The sequence below is a fragment of the Zeus faber genome (genome assembly GCF_960531495.2).
Source record: "Zeus faber genome assembly, chromosome: 13".
Lineage (NCBI taxonomy): Eukaryota > Metazoa > Chordata > Actinopteri > Zeiformes > Zeidae > Zeus > Zeus faber.
The window spans coordinates 8947379-8955379 of record NC_137198.1 but is presented as its reverse complement, the minus strand read 5'-3'; positions in this window follow the sequence as shown (position 1 = coordinate 8955379).

Sequence of the window (8001 nt, the reverse complement as noted above, 5' to 3'; positions counted from 1 at the left end):
CGTAGTAGTAGTAGTATAAGTATTATTATTATTATTATTATTATTATTATTATTATTATTATTATTATTATTATTATTATATACAGTATTCGTTTTGGAGAAGAAGAACATATAGTGCCTCTGTCCAATTGCTCATTGTCCAGTTATGGAACAGGTTCAACCTTGGGATACCTATGTGGTTGGATCGACTACATTCACAATATTTTGTCCCACAAAAAGTTGCCTGTTCTGCCCATTCTTCCGGACAACATAGCTGCACAGGTGAATTCAAATGGTTCCAGAAGGATAGCGCTAGTATCCACTAGGTGGCAGGCACAAGCCATTACATGCAGGAACGCTATGCAATTTTTATGCCTGCTTCATTTCCAAAGTAGTGTAATTCCAGCGCTGGGTTTTCCACAACACCGAAGCAGTTATTTAAAAGGCAACACGTTTGCCCCTCGTTTGCGTTGAATTTGAAAGGTCAACAGACTACAGAACAAATTGGGCCCACCATGCCTGGAGGCCTTGCACTAAACCGGGGTCCAAGGCGAACGACTGAAAACAATAGGGTTTGTCATTCACTTGCTTGACATCATTCCTTTTGCACTGATGCAAATCACCGTGGGCAGTGAGCAGCGTTGACATTTGTAGAAGGCCCTCCCTCGTCTCCCCCCTTCTGCAGCGTGCTGGCATTTCAACCCCCCTTGCCAATGTGTCCTCCCCCTCATTCACCAACTCACTCCGTCTCTCCTCTCTGAAGCCAATCTGATTTGCCCCTGGGCTTCTGTCAGCAGCAAGAGGTGATAAACACAGCAACCATGACAACCAGCGAGGCAGACACATAGGTCGGCAGTATCCCAGTCGTCTGATTTATCACGCGCCCGTTCCACAAACTCCTTCCTATATCCGCGCTAATATTAAAGCATTAAGTATTGATGAAGACAGAACTCAGTCCAGAACAGCTGCTGGATCAATGCGCGTCCAAGTCTAAAATACAAGCTTGGCCGCCTGTGTTGTACCGGAAGAATGTCAGCATGTGCACGTTGACTTTGCTGACTGTCTGTCTGTCAGTCTGCCTGTCTCTCTGCCAGTCTGTTTCTCTGTCTGTCTGTCTGTCAGCCTGTCCTTCTGTCTGCACTCTCTAGACTCCGAATCGATATGATTTCTGATATGAACATTTGTTAGATTATCCGATTCAACAAAGAAAGTGCTGTGGCACCCATTTAAAGGTTCGGGATTCCCAGAAGTCTATCCCCTTGATCGCTAATCAAGACTTGCCGAGGAGCATCAGATAGCCTTAATGCTCTGTTCTTTCCGAAGCAGCCACAAGCCTTCTAGCATTTGTAAGGAGTGTTGCTGGAACGTAACTGGGTGCAGAGTGAGAGCTGCAAAAGTGATGCATGCGAGTGGGAACTATGAATAGAACTATTTGAAAGTGCTTGTATCCAATTTCACGACGTGGGAACCTCTTAAATGAACGAGGAAAAAAGGCTTGTTTTGTGATTTATTTGACCTCACCCTTAACTCCCCGAAACCTGTTTAATGCAAACAATTTTCACCTTCCCTTGTAAAATGTTGATTTGGCATGGCTACAGAATGATTTCACATTTTCCACTTACATGCACCACTATAACTAAGTCCAAATTGAAGTTCAGATCGGGCACCTAAGGGCCTCTTCAGAAAAATGTGTCGGTGTGAAAATGTGATGTCGAATGCAGCCAGCTGAATCATTGTAGGTATTATGAATTTGTCCCCCTCAGTCAGTCTCCTGCAGAGTCATTGGAGGCAGCAGCAGCTGGAGAATTCTGCCTTTACCTTAAGATTCACAGGGGGCAATGTTCCCATAGCAACTGATTTAAATCCTAATTAAAACCGGAGGTTTGATTAATTAGCAACTACGTTGGTGTGTGAGGGTGTCTAAGGGTGTGTGACCGTGCGCCTGTGTGTGTTCCACGTGTGTCGGAGATTGCATGTATGTGTGAGCCGCTGAGTGTCTTGTGTAGTGTGTGTTTTAGTTACACTGCAAATTGGGTGTTTCCCCTTGCCTGTGCACACGTGTGCATGTTCACATACTGTGCATACAATACATACACACTCACAGAGGGCACACAGATGGGCATGTGTGCTTCTTGGATGTGTGCAAGCTTGTCGCTCCCTCATCATGCCGTCTCGCATGTGTTCGTACCGCATGCGTGCGTGTTTGTGCACACGCGTGCTTGCGTGCACGCATGCACTTCTGGGAACTTCTTCTCTCAGGAGGCTTGTCCTTGCCTGCAGTACTAGAGTGTGAATCAGAGGCGAGTCCTTTGGAGTTGCCCTCTGCTTTAATCTGGAGCTAATGACAGAGCCACCTGCGCTCCTGGCCATCTCTCCCCCTCCTTTCTTCTCTTCTCCCTCCTGGTCTATCTGTGCCCCTATCTTTTGGCTCCTCTCTCCCCTCTCTCACACCCCCTTCCTCCTCCTTATATCTCAGCCAACCCTCACACTCCGCCCAATCCACATTGCTTGTTGTCTCTTTTTCATCCCCCCCCCCCCAGCATGTTATTCCTTACACCACCCTTTTTCTTCCCCTCTCCTTACAGTGGGGTCCAGGGTGCCCTTGCCATGCTGATTGCCTCATCCCACTGAGTAATGGGAAACTGGGGTTATTAGAGGCCCAAACCAAACCAAACCACGTGTTCAGTGACAGCACCATGTTATATGAACATGTAGCTTGAAGCATGTATTGTTGCCCTTGATTCGCCGGGATGAGTGTAAACCCTGTCTTCAGTTTGGGGACAGAAGTGTGTTCATCTGTGCATGCGAGTATATTTGTGTGTCGGCGCACATGGATACGCAAGTGCACTCACACACACACATACATGTCCCTAAGGACAATCTTGTGTAAAGAGCAACGCTTATCTTAGGCAAGGGTCAGGGGAGAGTTATGGGTCGTAACTAGACACCGCCTCGCTGTCTAAGTGGTGACAGAGCAGATGAAGTGACCAAGGAAAGACTGTGATGGAAACCAGCCCAGGGATGTATAAAATCAAGGGGGGAGAGGAATCAAAGAAAGAATGACATGGAGACCAGCCTGAATTGACAGAGTTCACAAGAGAGGCAAAGGAAGAAAGGCAAAAAGGGAAGGGAGAAAGAAAGGGAGAGGGAGGAAGGAAGATGGGCGGATGAAATTGAGGAAATCAAAGTGTGATCTGACAGAAATAATCCAGCGGGAAATCGGAGGCGAAGGCGTTGGAAGAGCAAAAGGCAGAGGGTAAAGAAAAGAGAAGTGGCTGAAATGAAACAGAATGAATCCCCATCCATTTCAGCACCGGACAGCTCCACAGACAACGCTAGGCCAATATAAATAGATTCCCTACTTTAGAGGCCCCTTCAACACTCCAAGAAAGTGCTTTATGTGCGCAGAGCGGCTCCTGCCCCAGGAGAACAGTCACGCAGGTATCTGATGGCACCTGATAACCATCTTCTCTCAGTTCCTCTCCGTTTGTTTTCTTAATTTAGGGAGCCTCCACGGTTCAGCGGGAACACTGCTGCGAGGAAAGTGAGTGTTTTCCTCCTAGATTCTCTGGCATGGGCGCATTCTCACTCTGAGCAAGTGCTTGACTGTGTAACTTCGGGTCAGGGATCGCATTACCCCTGCCGGAGTCCTGACATCGACAATTAAGGAAGTGGAAATAATATCTCACCCTGGGCCGGTGGTTGGTTGAAGGCGAGGCCAACACCAAAGCCGTGTCTGCTTGAATAGTATCTATGTACATGTCTGTATTTGCATTTATGTTTAGTTTAGACTAAGTACATATGCTAAAATGAGCTTAAGGAAGGAATTAGCATCAAGGTTGTAGAGTTAAATGTTTTTTTTAAATAACACAGACTGGGGGTGGTTACGGGCAGGGGTTGCCGAGAGGAAGACAGTTTAGAACAGGGCAGGGTAGAAAGGGTTGAATATTATTATTCCATGTTGCGTCGTTGCACATGTTTTTTATTCATCTATGTGTTAATATGGCGGCTGTCGAGGACCTGGGTGGCATATTTGTGTGTGTGTGTGTGTGTGTGAGATAGTGTGTGTGTGTGTGTGTAATTATTTTCACTTAAAGTGTCCACAAAGGCAAGTGTTCGTGTGCCTGCCTGCACATGCCGAGTGTTTTCGCTTGTGCTGTTTCCATCGCAGCTCAGCATTAAGCAGCCTTGTGGGGAAGCTGTAATATTGCCTAATGCACCTGAGAGCTCTGAAATCTATAACCATCATCTACATCTTCCCGATATTACTGGAACCATCTCTGTTACTGTGTCTGATAGGAATCTCTGGGGAGAGCTTTCCCCTCCATTGCTGTGGGGAGAGGGAGAGGGAGAGAGAGAGAGAGAGAGCGAGCGAGCGAGAGAGAGAGGGAGGAAGGAAGGGAGGGAGGGAGGGGGGGAGCGAGGGAGAAAGCGAGGGATAGAAACAGATGCACCTCTCCATTACCTCAAGGTGATTCACGTTAATGTGCGTCGAGATCAATGTGAAATTGAACTGAAAATTGAACTTCCAGCTTCAGTAATGTGGAAGACATGTTGTTATTAATTCCTGTTTTTTTCGTGTGGCCGTGCGGCCGGCTGACTGGCGTCTGGGAGGCTTTCTGGATGCAACCCGGTGCCCTTGCGGGAGCCGGTGACATTTACCTGCTCGGGATCCCGGCCGAGGACCTATTCGTCAGCCTAGTACTTAATGGCGGATTGATGTATTAGATGATGCCCGGTGTGCTGTGACTAGCAGGATGTGGAGCGTTTATACTCAGGGATGGTTGGCAGGGGTGGGGTGGGGTGGGGGGGGGGGGGGGCGTCCATTTCTCCCGGTCTCCTTGGCATCTGTTGCGCCCTCTACAGTACCTCCATTTGCCACGACAGGTGTTTCGGTGCAGGCCGAGGACGCGGTCTTCCAGGGGCGCCACCCCCTCCTCCATAATGTGTGCCATTCCTCCTGATAAAAGTCACCACAGTCCTTCCCAGGCTGACGCTGCGGAGCGCCGCCGTGCCAGCTGGCGCGGGGTCGCCATGGTAACGCACACACCGGTTTTACGAAATCCGTCTTTGCTTAAGGGGTGTAAAAACAAAAAACAAAAAACAAAACAACGGGAAAAAAAACAACAAAAAAAAAAAAAAAAAAAAAGAAGAAGACGAGATGAATATACTAATGGTATTGTCGGTATAGCTGAACGGTCGGGATGTTTTACAATTACGGGACCTCGACGTGAGGGGGAAACTTTATGCGGCGAATGACTTGTTGTGGGCGTTCGATAATGTGTTTGGGAAATTAATACACGTTTACGTTGGCAAAAAAAGGACACGGCAAAACTAGAAACACGACAGCCTCATATCAGAAATTAAAATGTAAATGCTGCGGCGAAAAACAATTATATACAGGCGACAAATGAGTGGCGATAATAAAAGTGGAAAATGCTACAAACATCGCTGTGAGGAGGATATAGTTAAGTAAAGATAAACCGAAATTAAAACTGAAAAGAGGGAACGCTGCAGTCAAACATATGTGTACAGATGTGACAAATAATGTCTTGAACTTGAACTGGAACTTGAAGTGTAGAAAAAAACCCCAATAATAATATTTTTAATAATAATAAATACAACAATAATAATAATAATAATAATAATAATAATAATAATAATAATAATAATAATAATAATAATAATAATGTAGACATGCCAATTTTAAAAAGTGTGTATCTATGCAGATCGCGCTCTCTCTCTCTCTCTCTCTCTCCATCTCGCTCTCTTTTCTTTCTTTCATTCTTTTTTAATCCACCCATCTCTTCCGTTCGCCAGTTGTTTGCGCGTGGACACCGGAGAGCCGGTTCTTCCTCGTGCCGCGTTCGGTCGGTGGTCGCGCGCCGCAGGTCTGAGCCGCTGCGCTCGAGCGGACCTGTCTTTTATTGATTTCGTTCACAGATTATTATGGTATATATATTTATTTGAGCTTTTATTTATGTATTATTCTGCGCGGTTTCGGGAATTTTTTTTTTTTTTTATGATTGGAGTTGTATAATTCCTTAAAAAAAAAACCCCAAAAAAAACAAGCCCTTTCTTTTTCTCGCAACCACAGGAAGAACAAAGTTTTTATAGTCAACGTTTTTAATTCTCTCCCTCCCCCCCCCTCCCCTCCCTCTCTCACGTTCTCTCTCTCCCTCTCCCCCCCCCTCTCCCTCTCTCCCTCTCTCCCTCCCTCCCTCGCTCTCCCTCCCTCCCTCCCTCCCTCCCTCTCTCTCTCATCCTCCACCTCATTGCAGTCTCATCACGTCCCTCCGCTCCCCCCATCCGCCTCAGCCGCTACAGGAGGAGAAGAGAGATAGAGAGAGAGAGAGAGAGAGGGAGAGAGAGAGAGAGAGAGAGAGAAGAGGAAGAGAAGATAGAGGGGAGAGGAGAAGAGGAGAGAGTGCGGCTGGATGTGAGCATGTCGACGGGCGGCTTCTAAAGTGTTCCCTCCGTCCTTCACAAATTCTTCGGCGGCGGACTGAGTGAGTATTTACCCGCATCCATCCGCGCGTCGCTGCATGGACCGGAGAGAGAGAGGGAGAGGGAGAGAGAGAGGGAGAGAGAGAGAGAGGGAGAGAGAGAGAGAGAGAGTAGGGAGAGAGAGAGGGAGAGGGAGAGAGAGGTCGAGATAGTGACGGAGAGAGAGAGAGAGAGAGAGAGAGTGAGAGACAATGGGTGATGCGATTGGACTGCGTTATCACTCCTGCCAGGGATATTGTCCATAACGAGACAAACGTCTTAATGAACGGGCTCCGTTAATTGGTCATGCTGTGCGACTGTGACGTCACGTCTGATTGATCGTCTATATCCAGCCGATAGCCGCGCGTGCACTCCACGGTTATTGATGATGCTGCCGCTGTCCCGGTCTGTGGGACGGACGGACGGGGAAGGAAAGGACGGATGGAGAGGAGAGGGGAGGGAGGGGAGGGGAGGAGAGGGGGTCGGTGAGAGGAGAGGAGAGGAGAGGAGAGGGGAGGAGAGGGGAGGGGAGGAGAGTAGGGGAGAGGGGAGGAGAGGGCAGGAGAGGAGAGGGGAGGAGAGGGGAGGAGAGTAGGGGAGAGGGGAGGAGAGGGCAGGAGAGGAGAGGAGAGGGCAGGAGAGGAGAGGAGAGGGGAGGAGAGGAGAGGAGAGGGCAGGAGAGGAGAGGGGAGGAGAGGAGAGGAGAGGAGGGGAGAGTAGAGGAGAGGGCAGGAGAGGAGAGGAGAGGAGGGGAGAGTAGGGGAGAGGGCGGGAGAGGAGAGGAGAGGAGGGGAGAGTAGGGGAGAGAAGGGGAGAGGAGTAGTGGAGAAGAGAGGAGAAGAGGAGAGGGGGTGATAGGAGGGGAGAGGAGAGTAGAGTGGAGGAGACGAGAGGAGAGGAGAGGAGAGGAGAGGAGAGGAGAGGAGGAGGGATGGGAGGTAGACAGTGGAATTATGTGACATGAATAATATGAAGCGGAGTATCAGCTCTGACGGTCATATCTCTGTGTGCGTCAGTGTGGGAAGAGAAGACTGTCCACCTTCACAACTGGACAGACATATAGACAGACAGACAGATAGATAGATAGATAGATAGATAGATATATAGATAGATAGATAGACAGACAGACAGACAGATGGATAGATAGATAGATCAATGGATATTTATATAGATAGATAGATAGATAGACAGACAGACAGACAGACAGACAGACAGACAGACAGATAGATTGATTGATTGATAGATGCCTCTCATCGGGCTCCTTGTTGTGGTTGTGACGTAGGCCCGGCCTGAATGCTGACTACTCCTCTCTCTCTCTCTCTCTCTGCTTGTTAAGATTTGGACTGGGAGCCTCTGAGTGTTGACTATGTTTGTCATTACCAGGCGATGCCCCCCACCAAAGAAAATCCTTACCCCCCCCGCATGTCTATCTCCGCTGAAATCGATCCTCATTCTGGGATGCGGGGGGGGGGGGGGGGGGGGGGAGGGCCTTGCGGTCAACAATGCATTATTGTTTTGCTAACAACTGCATTATAT